Source organism: Pseudonaja textilis, chromosome 4, assembly GCF_049901715.1.
Source record: "Pseudonaja textilis isolate UNSWEBS1 chromosome 4, rPseTex1.2, whole genome shotgun sequence".
NCBI classification, from domain to species: Eukaryota; Metazoa; Chordata; class Lepidosauria; order Squamata; family Elapidae; genus Pseudonaja; species Pseudonaja textilis.
Genome location: NC_141993.1, coordinates 74,478,313 through 74,495,651, shown reverse-complemented (window position 1 = coordinate 74,495,651; position 17,339 = coordinate 74,478,313). Strand labels below are relative to the sequence as shown.

General features: G+C 35.0%; 1 protein-coding gene across 1 annotated transcript in view; it reads left to right on the top strand.

Moving 5' to 3' along the window:
• BCHE (butyrylcholinesterase) overlaps positions 1-17,339 on the top strand; it is a 156,500-nt gene that overhangs the window by 32,208 nt on the left and 106,953 nt on the right. The window lies entirely within an intron of this gene.

Here is a 17,339-nt window from a genome sequence, read left to right as displayed (position 1 = left end):
GGAAAACACTGTTTTAGATGAAATTATTTCTTGAACACTTTCAGCAATAGTTCTCAATGTCATTCAGAGTTATCTGTTTTTTAATGAATGGTGCTGGGAATTATTGCAGTTGAAGAATGAGATAGTATTTTGAATAAATGAATTAATGTCCACTCCTAGCATGTGCATCCCTGCCTTTAGATTAATTTTCAGTTTACAAAACATCTTCTTTTATGTTGGCACCCATATTTTCAAAAACAGGAAAAGCCAAGTTTTGTTTGCATCCTGTTAGCTTCTCTGACAAGTTTATAACATAAGGTGAGCTATACAACTTCCATCCTAGTGATGTTGATTCTTCATCCTATGACAGACATGGCACTTTTTGGTAAATTTCCTTTTTCTTTCAGTATTAAAAGAAATAATTTATTTTCATTCCAATTTTCCTCTGTAATCTTTAAATAGTCCCTACTGAGAGAAATTGAGTTTATCTGTGTCATCGGGGTCACTTGAGTGGTGCAAATTGTGGAATTTTTGGAACTGTTGAAAGGACCGTGTTGCAATTTGGAGATAGATGATTTTGTATCCCTCCCCCTCTTTGAGAGAGGGCTGTTCAATTTTTACATAGATGCCCTCTTTAACCCTTCTTTCAAACCAGTGGTCTTCTCTGTCCAAAATATAGACTTTGTTGTCTTCAAAAGAGTGCCCTGTGTCTTTTAAATGCAGATGGATGGCTGAATCTAGTCCTGATGTGTTGGTTCTCCTATGTTGTGCCATGTGTTTATGAAGTAGTTGTTTCAAATCCAAGAGTACATTAAGGCAGTGCCTTCTTAGCTGCAAGATGTTTTCTGCTTGTGCCCCTTCACTGTTGAACATAGCTGCAGGTGTTGGGGATGGGTCTGTGTTGTCTGCATCTAAAACTGGAGTGCAAATGGTTACTGTACTTTGTAATTTTTCTGGAAATCCATTCACACTCCTACACCATTCTTCTCAAAGTGCATAGTTAAAAGTCTAGAAAAATAATATTTTAGTTATGCACCTGGGGATTAACACCCTTTTATAAATGCTGAATAATAAAAAAAATGTCTGATATTGTTTCCTAACTTCTAATGTACATCTACATGGTACTGCTTTGTTTATCTACTCCAATTCCAAGCAAACATTCAGAATCATTCTTTCTGAGCAGATACTTTCAGATATATAAATGAGAATAATACTAATATCATTAATCTTTATGATCATTATTGATTTTAGGAGTCATTTGTAAGCCCACTTTTGGATCCTAATTGCTGTAACTTGTAGTTCATAAGATACCTAACAACAAAGAGTGCATTACACATTGCTTTTACCGAGGATTAGAAGGTAACCCATACAAATAATACAATTTGAATGCTTGCATCAGATAAGTCACATATACACTGTATAATGGTACTATTTGCATGATGATAGCACCATGTGCATGTTGCCATTTTTTGCATCATTATTATTTGTGTCAGACACTAGTGACATTCCAGTAATTTTGATTGATTTGATTTGATTGACCCCTTCAAGTTGGTGGTGACTCTGAGCATGCCATATATGGTCTTCCTTCAGGACGAGCTGACCAACCTGAAATTTCAGGTATTCCATTATAAAGATACAAAATACAGAACTCTCAGAATGCATAGTATACAGATTCTCAACTGTGACAACTTTAAGATAGGTGGACTTCAATTTCCCTAACTGTCTGAGTAATGCTAGGAGTTGAAGTCCACCTATCTTAAAGTTGCCAAAGTTGAAAAACATATAGATTAAAGTATACGATTAAATTGTAATCTCTCATCCTCATCTTCTTGAAATAGAATCTTCTTCAATTACAGTTTCTGCTAATCAGTATCTCTATTGGTACAATTAACTTACTGCAAGTCTTAAATATAGTTTTTAAAAAATAATCTTCCCCTTGGATATCTCCAGAGAAGGCCATTTATCAGAGTGATCCAAGTACTGCTTATTCTATGATTTTAGTGAAGAGAGAGACATTATAAAGAGGTTCACTATATATTCAGATCAAAGAGGCAAGGATTTTTTTTTCCAAATATTTTTTCCAATATTTTTTTAATATTTCTGGAACCGAACAATCTTATCAAGCACTCCATCAAAACTGCATTTTCCAAAAACCTTCTGGCAAGAAATCCATAAACCTAAGTATGGGAAAAAGGATATTTGCATCTCTATCCTTTTCTTGGCCCCAATATATTTAATTTTACTCTTCACTGCAAACAATGAGAAGGAACTTATTATATTAGACTTGTGCTGAAATTGATACTTTGTGTCTTTTATCAGTGCCAATATTTATCCTGATCTTCCAAAGCCCTACAATAAATTCCCCCCTTTCCCTTTCTTTGGTGTTGAACTTCTGACATCAGAGAAAAGAAATGTATGAAAATCTGTGAGAGATGAAGTAGAAATCTAATCTTGGACTTATTCTCCTAAAGGCAGAATCCTTCCAATCTAAAAAGAAACAGTTAGAGAGCCTAGAGAATTCCTCACAGAGTCTTTACATTTGCAAAGAAAACCAACCTTTGTTTTTATTAAACTATAATGCTCTTTATATTAGTTACACCATGGAGCACTAGATGCAAATCTAGTGCCATTTTTAAAATTTATATTGTTTTGGAGATAAAACAAATAATGTTCTTGTTCCCATGTGAGAAGTTGCTCACATGAGATCAAATAGTTTTAAACTGAATATTCATTCCAATACATTTTGCTTATAAGACTTTGCAATACACTAAAAGTTTTTGGAAGAGAGAGAGAGAAAAAGGAAGAAAGAGTGAAGGTAAAAAGGAAGGAAGGAAGGAAGGAAGGAAGGAAGGAAGGAAGGAAGGAAGGAAGGAAGGAAGGAAGGAAGGAAGGAAGGAAGGAAAATTACACCTAGTGCATAGTTCACAAAAGGGTGCCACGGGTAAGTCCTAAATATAAGCAGTGCTTCCCACAAAATGGATAACTTAGTATTACCAACTTTAAAACAGCTTCACACATTCATAGCAAGTTTTCTTTCAGATGAGTGGTTTCTTTACAGCTGTATGTATTTGAATTTCATAGTCAGTGAACATTGCTGGTATTTAAATCAGAGAGCCAAGCAAATAGTATAGATAAAATGAACCTGAGATAAGTGACTCTTTTTTTCTTTCTGCTTTCTATGCTCTAATTTGGAGGATCCTTTGAAAAGAGTAATATGTACATCAGAGAGTCTTGGAAATATACTTCTATTATAGTATGTACAAAGTGATAATATAACTTGGTGGCATTTGCCTCATTATCATTTATCAGTCAAGAAAATGGCAATCATTTTCATTTCCTCACCAGTTGCCCACCAAAGGATTAAAAACTGTTTTTAATTAACTCAGTTGTAGGATACCAATTTACCTCAGGCTCACTTGAGAGACCAAACATCCTGCAGCTGCCAGAAAAATAAAAAGCATAAAAATATTTCCCTGTTTCTTTTCAAGTTAGTTTCTTTGCAAAGGCATGATTTAAAATTTGTCTATTTTCAATGTTTATAGATATACAGACCTGCGTTTTTAAATGTGGCCAACTGCATACTATGTTATGGAGCTCAAATTTGTCCCAAATAATTAGCTCAAGGCAGCTGGCTTAGATGGAAAAATTGTGATAAGTTATAAAACATACTATGGACAATGTACAGTGTTCAAAACAGAGGGGGTTTTTGTGGGGAGGGAGCAGAAAGACAGATATCCAATTTCATATTGCAGTTTTTTCCTATTATTATGAAATGAAATTTCTCATATATACACTGTATATGTATATAATAGAAGTCAGGCACCAGGAAAGGGGGATTATTTGTACATTACCTCATGCAACTTTCCCTGTCTCCCCTTCCTTCTGTCACACAGACTTATATACACCTTTTAAAAGAAGCCTGGTTTTCCAACATTCTATCAATAGCATATCAAACTACCACCATCCTACCAAGCACTGAGACACCAGGAAAGACCCTGCAGGAGGAGCAGAGACCACTTCCCATTGGGGAGCAGGGACCGATGGCACCCCACCCCATCCCTGGGCATGTGGACTCATCCTATGAAGGCACAGCCAGGCCTGTCCAAATACAGAGGAGCTCGGCAGAGCTGCCCCAAGTTATAGCAGACAGGAATAATGAAGAATGAGCTGGGCCAACTACAAGGTCACAAGCAAAGCAAACAAATTGCAATAGATGGCATGTTAAAATCATCTCCTAGAGATAAGCATTCCAGGCTGGGTTGGGCATGGGAGAAAGCAACAACAAGAGATAAGCATGCTTTGACCAACATGAAGGAAGCAAAAACAACAGAGCTAATTAGGGATGGGAGGCAGTTGAGAGGGCCTATTACCGTGCAAGGGCTAAATTGATTAATGATATATAAAGGCAAAATGGTAGCTTAATATTCCGACGATGTCAGCAGAGGCTGACGAAAGCTTAGTAAGTACATTAAATTGAATTTTAAGTTCCTGAGATTGCAGGATGTCTGTTTCTTCTTTTACAAGTATATCTGGAACTCATAATTTTAGAATAGTTTGTAATACATGTGTATATATATTTCTGTGTTCTTCTCTGTCTCTGTCTCTCTGTGTGTAAGGGGGAAACAGGAAAAGTTGCATGCAATAAATATACACATAACCAGTGCCTGGCTTCTATTTTTTTCAGCTTATTTGGCATGAATTGGAAAAGATTTTGGAGCAGAACAAAGACATGAAATGGCATTCACTGGATTTTCCAGAGCAATTAATTGCATTTCCTTGGTTTGGATATACTGATAGGAAAGCATCTGCAAACAATATACCATGTGTCCTTATTTCCTTATTTCCCAAATATAATGGCTTCATTTAGGTAAATATACCTAAAAATCAAACCAAGATAGACAATGTGATTTAAATGTATGTACACACCCTACTCCACCATCCATCCCCTCATACATATTTCAAGAAAATGCCCAGGTTCCCACAATAATTTCAGCTCTTGTCTCAGTACTATTCAACTTCAGTGTATACTTGTCTAGCAAATTGGAAGATCCAATAAATGAGAATGTTTGTACCTCAGGGTTGAGATGAGAGGTCCTTGGTGCTCTCTCAACTTGGTTGTTTTCCTGCAGAAACAGTGTCAAGCTGGAATATTTGTGTCTGATAAAATTTGTCTGATTGCATTTTATTTTAGTACTTTGAAGGGAATCTTGCTTTGACTGCCTTCAAATGTGCTTTGCAAACCACATAGACCTACCTTTAATATACAAAACTAAAACTGTAGCTTCAATTAAAAAATTGTACAGCATCATTTGTGCATAATTCCACACCAAATTCAGTCTTGCCATTTCCAAAATAAGACTACTTACACTGCCTTGTATCTTTCCTTAGGTATCCTTCCTTCATACCCTTTCCTATAAATAACCCCTGTATTGTTTTGATTTTAAAAAGCTCTGAGTTTATCTGCATTAGGTTTTTTAATGTCGCCTTTTCCCCCCTTTTAATAGGAACTGTTTGCAATTTGAGATTGTGGCTTCAATTATTATTTTGCAGGATTTATGTTTCTTCCTAGTTTTGAAGATTTCAAAACACTGGATCAGACATATCTTTTGAATGTATATATAATATATTATAACTCAAATATAGAAATTGGGCAGTTTTCCTCCTACCCTTGATACTAAAAACCATAATGTGATCATGTTCTTTGAAGGCTTTTTTTCATACTACCTTCACTTTATTCACCAATTTATTCCTATTGATAAAGATTAAATCCTAAACAGCAATCCTCTTTTCTTCTTCTCTCCTTTGAAACTTAAATTATCAGCAAGATAGGACAAGACTAGATTTCCAGGTGTTAAGGTAGCTGAAATATTTTTCTTTCATGATAAACATATTTGTACAATTTGTACAATCTGTATAATCTGTACTATTTCAAAGTCAACAATTTATTGGTCTCCCCCATTTACATATATTTAACTGGAATCTCCTTCCGCATTCAATAAATGTCTGTGCATAACTTTAGAGCTGCAACCAGCATTGAAATTTCTGAAAAGTATGTATTTTTTTCTTTATAAACACTACCTTATATGAAAGTATAAGACCTACAAATTTATCCAGATTTTAATCAAGGAGTGCAACTCATATACTAGTTCCTCTAATATTTATTGTTCTGTATCTATGTTTATATTGATGTACACAGATATTGTAACTTTCCATAATTGGAGAAGAGCCAGATTTAAGTAAATTTCCCTACCCCATCAAAAACTGATTGTTGTATTGTGGTCTCCATGAAAACATTGAGATTTTATTATTTTTGTTTTTGCATTCATCCTAGGTTTTCACATCAAGCCCTTCACAAATCTTCTAGCTACCCTATATTAACTGTATTAATAATTCTATTAGTGTCTGTTAACAGTGATAACTTTTCACCCCTCCCCCAACATTAGCAGAGACAACATTAATTATAAGCTTCAAAGTGTTAATATCTGTCAGGTATAAGTAAAGAGTCAACCTGAGATTTTAGCTATTACTCTTCCAGAGTCTGAAAAAATATTAATGTCTTTATTGCAAAAGACTAAATTGCAGAGTCCTCACCTCCTCCTAATTTTTGATACCATTTGGTATTATAGCATTGTAATATGAGTTATACAGGAGAAATTTGATATGGCAGCTCTGGGTATCACTCAACAAGCACTGAAGTCCAAGTGGGTATACAATGTGAGATGCAGGTATTAAGTATAATATTGGTTGTTTTACCAGTTATAGATGGACGGATAGCTAGATGACTAGATTCCAAATGTATTCTTTCCTATCCCTATTTGAAGAAACAGACAGGTGTTTGGAAGAAATTAAGAATTTGTTTTCCAAAGATGCTTGCTTTCATTTGAACAAAGGAAAACAAGTTTCTAGGGTTTTTTTTAACTGGAAATGCTGGAAATGTATTTTTTTGAACTATGTAGTTAAAATCTGCTTGCAATGTCAAAACCCATAAGAAATTGAAAAAGATTTATAGGTAGTCCTCTCTTAACGGCTGGTTGCTTAATGACCATGTGAAGCTACAATAGACCTTACTTATGACCTAGTTCCTGAGTTCTGACAGCTTCATTCCCCCCCAGTCATGTGACTTTGTGATGTTGCAATTACCCAAAATAAAACAAAAGAAACTGGGTTTGCTTAATGACTGTACTGATTCATTAACAACTGCAGTGTTCTCTTAACGACTATAGCTAAAAAGTCATAAAATTGGGCATGGTCATATGGTGAACCATTTAACAACTGCAAGAACTTAAGAGTGTAATTCTAGCCTCAGTTATGGCCATAAAATGAGGACTACCTTTTACAGTGATTGGGAGGGAATCTCTTCAGCTGCATTTGCAAATGTTTAGTTATGTCAGGTAAAAAGACCCAGTACATGTATTCATATAACATGCTACACTTATTATTGAATTGTGATTCAAGGTACTGTATAAACAAGTTAATTTAAAAATCCCCATTAAAAATGTTTTGTCAACACAACCATTTATTTTTTTAAAAAAACTATTGAAATATGTACATTTTCTTTCCTGAATGCTATGTGATGATAGAAGGTACCACCCCATTCACACATAAGCTGCACTCTCTATTAAACCCATGAGATACCTGATGCCCTTCCCCCTCCCCCCCATGTGAACTGCTAAAAGTGCCCTTCTAAGAAAACATTCATAGCAAGCTGAATTGACTCTGTGATAACGGGGAGAAGAATCAGTCAGAGATCAGTGACCCTGTAAACCAAATTGTTTATATTTACTGACCCTGTCTCAGAGATAACAACTCTGTCATGCTGACCTAGCAAGAATAAATAATAAGAAGGTCACCCACGTTACAATGTTGAAAAGGGTATTGGGGTCTGCCTCTTCTTTTGTCTTGGCTTTCAATGTAATAGGCCAAAGGTAAATAAATAACTTATGATTCTGATTTGGCTCAGGGCTCCTCTTAACTGGGACCTAGCATAATTATAACTATTTTGTCTCTGATATTTTCTTGATCTGTTGCTACCTTTTAAATTACATCCATTTCGACTCAGTAGCTAAATCAGGCATTAGCTTTAAATACCAGGGCACGATGGCCAAGGGTTACATGTTGTTCCTGTTTTTCAGTAGATACTAACGATGGTGGGTTACTTCTGCCATTCAAAGAAAGAGGAACTCTAATTGTGATTCAATGTACTGTACAAACATTAAAAAGTATTTATTATTTTACGGCTGTCTTTGTTTTTGTTTGTTTGTTTGTTTTTTGCTGATAAAGGGATAAAATGATATGGCTTATTTGCTTTGCCTATCACCAAGAGGGGGTTATCAGATAAACAGTTTTATATTTGTTAATTGAGGGGAAGTGAAGAGATTATGAAACTGTTTATAAGTGTGATGAGGATGTGAGGGTTTTTTATTTTTTGTTGCACTTTGTTTTACTTATATTGTTTTTCCCCCCAAAATAATACTATTATTATTAAAAATGTTTTTTAATAAATTTGTAAATGGATAAAGTGGAGAGCATAAATTTGAAAGCTAAAAATATCAAAGAGAAAACATGGAATTTAGAAAACAAGAAGATAAGCATAATAGAAGATGGACTGTGTCATTAAAACTACAGAAAGACAGAATGCACTAACATCTTAGGGCCAAGAGACAGTGAATAAGGAATAAAAAAGATCAGTTTATCTTTTACCTTTAGCTTTAAAATTGATTTACCTTAACTTTTGGATTATAAATTTAAAAAGTGGTAGTCATCAGATAAATCACAAGTCAGGGTAAAGGAAGAAGGGAGTCAGTAGAGCAAAGGACAGAAAACGCAATTACTCCAAAAATATTACCAAAATTGTTTGAAGAAATGGGACAGCATGTAACTAATCCTGTCAAATCGGTTGAAAGTTAACTGGTTGCATATGAAGAGAGAAAGAACATTGGTTTGTAAAATTGAAAGATGAGATGAATGAAGAAGCTACCAAAAATAATAATAATAATGAAGAATCTATAGGATCTGTAGGTAACTTATCTTACAGGATAAATTGAACAAATTAATGACAAAGTGGAACCTTTAGAAAATAAAACAGAAATAATAAACAGAGTGATGTAAAAAGGCTTGGAAAATCTGCCATTGTTGGAATTGAGAGAAAAATAATTGTGCTTAAGATTTGGAGCAATTCCAGAATATTCCAGAAAAGACACTACAAAGAAAATATGTGAAGCAGATCATGAATTCCATATGACCAAGAACTACCCAAGGGATAGCTAGGTCACTCCTGAAAATGCTTGCTGAACTACATACAACTAATATTCCATGATATAAATAATTAAACCTGGTCAGAATCAAACATTTTTAGGAATTAGAAGAACATGTTGTGTTCAACACATTTAGAATATGAATATGTACTGCTTTTTCTCATTCTCTTTTCTATATTAGAAGCAAAAAGGTACAGTTGGTAACTTGTGGTAGTTACTTGTGATAACTGACTATTGGAAAATATTTCTACTAACGTTAGTTGGGAAAGTTGTGTTGGCCAGTGATACATATCTCTAATTAGTTGGGCTGAAATTGAGAAATATATTAAAGGGACAATGAAGAAAAATACTGCCATAAGGCCATGGCTGTATTAACAGCTATTGGAATAATTCTATTCAGCATCAACATATTTAATTAATTTAAATTATTTTAATTGCTTTTAATTTGTTTCTTCATTTTATGATGTACACCTCTTAGAGTCATTGGTTGAGATGGGCAGCTAGATAAATCAAATAAATAAATAATAGATTAGGTTCAAGTTGTAATACAATAAACATATGCCTTTGTTTGATTGTATGCTTTTCCCCCTATTTTGCACAATGTATTCGCTATGTGATATTTTCAAGTAGAATGACCTAGGAGCATGCCTCTAGGAGCATGCCCTATGACTGGCTCAGACCCATATCTGAACAGTCACAACAAAGGACAAATTGATCATGTGATGTCTCCTTCGTGTCAATGTACCTTATAGTCAATGTACAGAATACAATGAACAATTACTTTTTGTGATTTGGAAACACTGGTTTTGTTACGGTAGCCTAAAATAGTATTTGCCCTTTAAAAGCAAAAGATGACTTGTGGTAAGCTTGTGGTGAACTATGTATACTATTCCCAAACTATCCCAAAGGTGCTTTTTCAGGAAGCCACTGGGCCTTGTTTTTGTTTTTGTTTTCTTTTGAAGACATTTCGCTTCTCATCCAAGAAGCTTCTTTAGGTCTGGCAGGATAGTGGGGAACGGAAGGACTATCTTGTCAGAGCTGAAGAAGCTTCTTAGATGAGAAGTGAAACATCTTCAAAAAAAAAGTCTCCTGAAAAAACACCTTTGGGACAACCATGATCTGGATGACTGAGAATCTCTACAGACTATTCCCAAACTATATATCCTTTATTCTATATTTCTATGTCCTGCATGCATTGTTATTTTGTAGTGTTTTGAATCAAGTCTAAGAGAAATAAAGTTAATACATTCACAGAAATATGGCCAGTAGAAATTGGCAGAAATGTCTCATAGCTTCACATCCGGCTACACTTTCATTCCAAGGAATGCCTTGAAAATAAGGCATTATCATGCCTCATTGCATTGCTCTATCATGCACACAGGGATTTTGGTTCATGGTCTGTTAGTAGATTAAAAACTAAATTACAGCAATTAAAATGCCTCAACTAGTTCTTAAATTTAAATGAAACTTGTACCTGGCTTCTCAGTACAATAACTGAGAGGCATGAAGTCCCCTTCCTATCCAAGAAGAGAGAAAATTCTTTTTCTTTTGAAGGACAATATTTTTGAAAAACCCGGAGGAAATTGGCCTGGCATTAGAAGATATCCTCTCTGTCTGTAGAAAAAAATGACAATACAAGAAATAATTATAATTGTAATCTTTTTTATTATTTTTTTCAGAGAGAGAAAAAAAAAGACTCTCATATATTCCAGATACAGCAAGATAAAAGCTAAACACTCTTTTTTTTGGAGTGGAGGGGACTGATCTTTTATGGTTTTTATCATTATTCAGTTTAATCACTATTTCACAGTCATTGGAAGTAAAGATCAGCACCAGGGATCCCTTATTACAGATCCTAAATTAAGGTACAGATCCCTTATTAAATTACTTAAAAGTATGCATAGTTCTGTCATGGTTGTCTTGTTTTAATAAGCCTGCATACTCTAATGACACAGTGGATTATATCAGGTGATTTGTGAAGAGGCTGTTAAAAAGGCCCTTGTCAAAGGTGAATGTAGTAATAGCTCAAAAGCTCATTTTGGCACAAGGTATCATAACAAAACCAAGTCACTTGTAAATGTCTCTATAACTATTGTCAGGATATGAAATGAGAGATATTCCACTTGTTGACAGTTCCACAAAGGGATGAAATCAAAGTCTATGTAATGTCACGATGAGTAGAGCTTCTATAAATTTAAAAATTGTATTCGTACAAACTATTGTATCTTATACTGCATTTATCTTATAATTTAAAATATAAAAAATATAAGATACATTGTATTTTAGGATTTTTTAGGGGGAAAATATTATACATGTTTATCCTGAGTCCGAATGACACACAAACACACACACACTTGTTCATCTTAGATATTATATTTTTAACATATGGTGGCATTTTCATGTACTACTACTCCTTTATAAAATGTTAATATATATGCATATGTTTGGAGGAAACTTTTAAAAAGTCAATATCCATTGTTTTATGCCAGTGATGACTAACCTTTTCCTCATCATGTGCTGAAAGTATGTGTCTGTGTGAGCGCATGCACATGTCCCTGCACCCATAATGCATAACCCCACCCCCCTGCGCATGCACATGCACCCCCTGCATGCACACTGTGCACCTCTGCACATATGCGCATGACCCCCCATGCTGCACACCTCTATGCATGCACACATGACTTCCCCCCATGCATGTGCAGCAGATACCTGACAATCAGCTTGCTGGCAGGGCACATGTGCATGTGCAGTAGGTCTGTTCCAGGTGACCTCTCGCGTGCTAGCAGAAATGGCTCTGCGTGCCATAGGTTTGCCAAAACGGTTATATGCATACCAGGATTGTGCAGACTTCAGAGTGCATAAGGGTGAAACAAAGCTTATCTAACAGCTTTGTTTCTTAAGATTGTATCTCTGCAGAACCAATTGGGAATGTCTTCCTTGTATTTCTCAATTGTTGTATCCAAAACAAGACAGGGAGTTAACAGGGAGTTTTGCCTTGAGAAAAGTTGCTTGTGATCTGAGAAAAAAAAATCCAGAATTTTTTGAACAATTTACAGAATATTTCTGGAAGTATTATCCTAAATCTATCTCTCAACCTGTTGACAGTGACCTCAACAAAAAGAAAGTATTATGCCAGTTTTATCATCTGTAAACCTTTTCCTGGTAATCATTGCCACTCATGGTCCATATGGTTCATTACCATAAAGAGACATGATCATAATTGTCCACACTGCTGCATTTTGGACTGGCTGTGGTGTCCAAATGGTTTTCATGGGCAGCTCCATGTAAACTAAATTACACTAATCCATTCAGCAGATGATTACGGGGTGAGTAAACTGCTTTCCAGTCCAAGAATGGGTGCAACTGAATGTACCATGCAAATGTCCTCCTGGCCCTGTTTGCTCCCTGATCAGGAACTATGAATATAAGAAGAAACTTTGATTGTTCAACCACATCCAAGGCTCAGAGTAGAACAGTTATACATCCAGGGCCCCCACAGCCACTGAGAAAAGGTGTTATTAAAATAAGTTAAGGTGCAAATTAGGAAGTAATAATACTGGAACTTATAAAATTATCTCTAGTCTAATTGATTTCCACATTCATTCCAGATTAAGTAAAAACAGAAAGCAAGTGTCTGAGCAAAGAATCCCTTAAATTACAGGAAAGGAAATGAATCTAAGGGGGAAAAAAAATCAAAGTGTCGGACTTTTTGACTCCCACATGAATTGAGAGGCTGTGTTCTTTATGCTAATCTCTACCAACATTTCCAATCTTCTGTAGCTGATCTTGAGATAGTGTTATTGGGGGAAAAAACGATTTAAATATGTGTAATAGTGCTACAGTTCATCAAAAGGTCAACTTTTTATTTTATATTTCAGAGAAATGGCTTTATGTTACACTACATGCATTAACCATTTTCCAGTGACAGCAACATTTCTATGAATCTTCCCCATATAAATTATTAATATTGTCTGTGCCTTTATGTTTCATTTACCCAACATCACACTTGTTTATAATTCCATGATTGTATGCTAGATTTCAGAAATTCACAGAATTTCAAAACAGTATGGCACATCCAACATATTTTAACCAGGGTAAGAATGCAGTTGAATTATATTGAATTCTAAATATTCTTGCAATTCAAGATAACATTTCATGCATTTAATAAAAAAGGATTGCTGTGCATGAAAATATTATTTTATATCTGTTGGCTTTAAAGAAACTATATAAATTCCTGTTACAAAGAAATTTGTATGTGTGTATATGTGTGAATAATAAGAGTGCTAATTTTGCATTCATTTAAAACTTTATTGGGTTTGTCCCAAACTGGTCAAAATACATTTCCTTTCAATCAGTCCCTATGTCCTACAGATATTCCACGTTGCCTTTTTTTTCTTTTTTAACAGCAGTCTAAACTGGCAACCAATCTGGCCATCTTTCCAAAGCATCTACCCTGGAATGGTCATCTGGGAGAAATAAATAAAATGCTGAACAGTGACATTACTATGCTTACATTATTAATAAGTTTCTCCTTTTTTTGTCCCACCCACTTCAATATGGGAAGTTTCCAAAATATCAACATTTTTTTAACTATTAAGAATTTGATAAACAGTTGGTTGCTATATAGGTTTATAAACCACCTCTGAATTCCAAAGAGACAGACAGACAGACAGACAAAGTTGTGTCATCTTATAGAATAGTATATTCTGTCCAGAAAACACCTGCTTTCAATTGTGGCTGAAAAATGAAAAAAAAAATCACAAGTTGTCATATAATAGTAGCCATAATTAGTACAATTAAAAGAGACTATTCAAAAGGCAAACTAAGTTTTTTCAACATTCTACACAACTTCATTAGGTAAATTTGTGGACACTAGTTTGCTCCTGAGATTGATGCTTATTTCAGACTTTCTCCAATCTGTTGATTGTGACATGTGTGAAAAATTTCTGGATTGTAGAAAATCTGTAGATCAGAATCTTTTGGAGCTTCTTCCTCCTCCTCCTCCCCTCCTCCTCCTCCTCCTCCTCCTCCTCCTCCCTCCTCCTTCTTTCTTCTTCTTATTCCTCCTCCTCCTCCTCCTCCTCCTCCTCCTCCTCCTCCTCCCCTCCTCCTCCTCCTCCTCCTCCTCCTCCTCTTTTTCAACTGTTCGGTAATATCTCCTACATCTAAGCAATCACTGAAGAACTTGACAGGTGGCTTTGCAAGTATTTATTCATTTGTTTCTAAACTTCTGAGATAACAGCATTTATGCTTGGGACTTTGTTTGACTTTTCTAGTCTTATTTCATGAAGAACATCATTTGTTTCAATTTTTAGCACTGTTCAGTATCCCTCTGAATGGTAACATTTTGTCATAGCTGCTTTTGAGGCAATGAATCTGGTACTCTTTTTCAATTTCTATCCTTTTGGTTGTAGTGACATTCATCATCTTTCTTGAAAGGTTTCAAGAGCCCTCTTTTCTGTTGCAGTTCTTTCTGACACTTTATGATGCTACCTTTTGCCTTTATAGCTTTTTGTGACTTTGTATAGTCTTCCTTTACTTGTTGCCTTACTTTATGATTTAGCTCACATAGAGTAAACCTGTCAATTATATTCTCCCCTTTGAGTTCTTTATCTTATGCCATTTGTTATGTGTTTCAGCAAATGTCATAGTTAATTTTTGCAAGTTGCTCCAAGACATATTTTAGTGTCACACTGAATCTGCTGCTAAGATTATATGAGAGAACCTAGAATTTGGCCTGTAAAGACCCATTAAATCCATCACTTTGTTCTATGAGTCAGTGGTATGTCTCTCTAAAGACATTGTCCCACATCTTCTTTTGTGTGTCCTTTAGCCTTTCTGTGAGTTATTTGTAGTGATTTGGGTGGATGATTCATCTTTGTAGCTTGCCAGACTTGAAGAAGGCATGGCTCTGCAGTTTCCAGCTCCAGACGTCCTCTTGACGTTTTACCTACCTTTTGTGGTAGAGAGTCTAGGTAGAAGATATATTCAGTTTTTTGCTAATGGACATTTGGCTTTTTTTCACACAGGACTTGCAATAAAATATTCAAGTAAAATGTTATCTTCATCTCATTTGTTTACATGGGAGCATGGGAGTGTTAAACTGCTCATTTGAGAGCTTTTAAATACACTCAAGATACATTGAGACAAGCAAACAAAATATAGTTAAGCTCAGTGCATTAGCATCATTTTCTACAAGTCAATGCCTTATCAAAAGCCAACTAAATGAACTCATCTGTAGACTCTCAATCCTGCAGAAGCAGAAATAGACTAGTAAAAAAAGATTTAACATCTTGACCCTGCCTTGCACTCTTCAAAGGTCTTGAGGGACATCAGTGACTACCTTTCCTACACCTGGAGAGAATTCTTAGAATTGTATTTTTAGCTCAACTACACCTTTCTAGGTGATATTGTTTCAAAGAATATACCAGAAGTATGCCTGCCATGTTGATTCTCATAGAATGAACAGAAAGAGTATGATTGACTTGGAATATTGGGATATTCTTTATTGGTCAAGTGTGATTGGACACACAAGGAATTTAACTCCGGTGCATAAGCTCTCAGTGTACTCATGAACAACAAACTGGTCGGTGATAGATCATAAATCATAAGATGCAAACAAGGGATAATCATAAGATACTAATAGGAGAAAGTAGTAGAGAAGATGAGAATGATAAAAGCAGTACAGTCCTACTATAAGGATAAATATTTTTAGTCACAAGACAGTGCTGTGGGAATTAGATGTTTAGCAGAGTGATGGCACGTGGGGAAGGGAAGGAACTATCTTTGTGTCTGGTTGTTTTGGCATGTAATGCCCTAAAACAGCATCCTTAGGAGAATAGTTTAAACATTTTATTTCCAGGATGTGTGGGATTTATAGATATAGATATAGGAGTTTCCATAAGTTATTCAGGAGTAACTTATATCCAGAAGACAGTGTTAATATGATATTCCATCACATGTAATCTATGGAGTGTCTCAAAGGCCACAGAACACTAATAGGCTTGAATATTATTAATTAGAAGCTCTGGCCATGATTCAAGGAACTCAAGGGAAGAATGTAAAACATTAATTAGAAGAAAAAAAAGACCACAACCAATTCTCGAAGAATCCTGGATAGAAGAGGCTATAGTTTACCATGAAATACTGCAAAAGAGAAAGGGAAAAAAGATTCTAATCAATCAGGTTCACCAGCAGTGATGTCCCCAAAGATTTAGGGCATGCTAAATGTTTTCCTTTATACACACACTCACCTACTCACACAAGAACAACCTTCTTTGGTCCCCTGTAAGTTGCTAGGCAATGTGCATTCAGACTTTTGAACATTGCAGAGCTAATTAAAAGTCAAAACAAACTTTCAGCTTACTCTTTTTGTATGATTCTTTATCATCACTTTTCCATGAGGCTAAACATTCAATAGTATATCTGAAAATAGTCTGCAGTGACCAAACTCATAAAAGATATCCAAGACTGCAGAGAATTCTTTGCTCTATAAAAATAGGTTCCATGTTTTGCTAAATGTTTCTTTTCCAGTGCATTAAATAAGGATTGTATATCCTGAAATGTAAAGTATTTTTAAAAAATCCAAGTTTTGGTCAAAGGAACAGAAATGGTTATAGGTTTTGCTACAATATCATAATAATAATGCTATTCTTAGAAAATATCTAATGAGGAGTATGTGGATATGGAGGATTTTTTAAAAAAATATGTAACAATATCATTTCTTATTTCCATAAATCAACAGTAGAGATTATGTTGTTATGTTTGTACCCATTTTCAGATGTAATGAATGCAAATTTAATATTTTATAGACATCCTGCAATATTTCCTTCCTTCCACCTTCCATCTTTCCTTCCTTCCTTCTTCCCTCTCTCCCTCCCTCCTTCCTTCGCTCCATCTCAATATTCTTATTTTTCTCCTTGAATATTTCTCTTCTGTTTTCTCCCTTGTTTTCTTCTCTTTACAAAAAAGAAGCAAAACAAAATCAAAATAAAATTGAAAATACATAAAAACAGTGTGATCTTTATTTAGGATCCATCACTTTTTCTGATGTCCAAGAACATAGTATAATACTTTCTTTATTCTTATCTGTGAATGGAAGAGAAC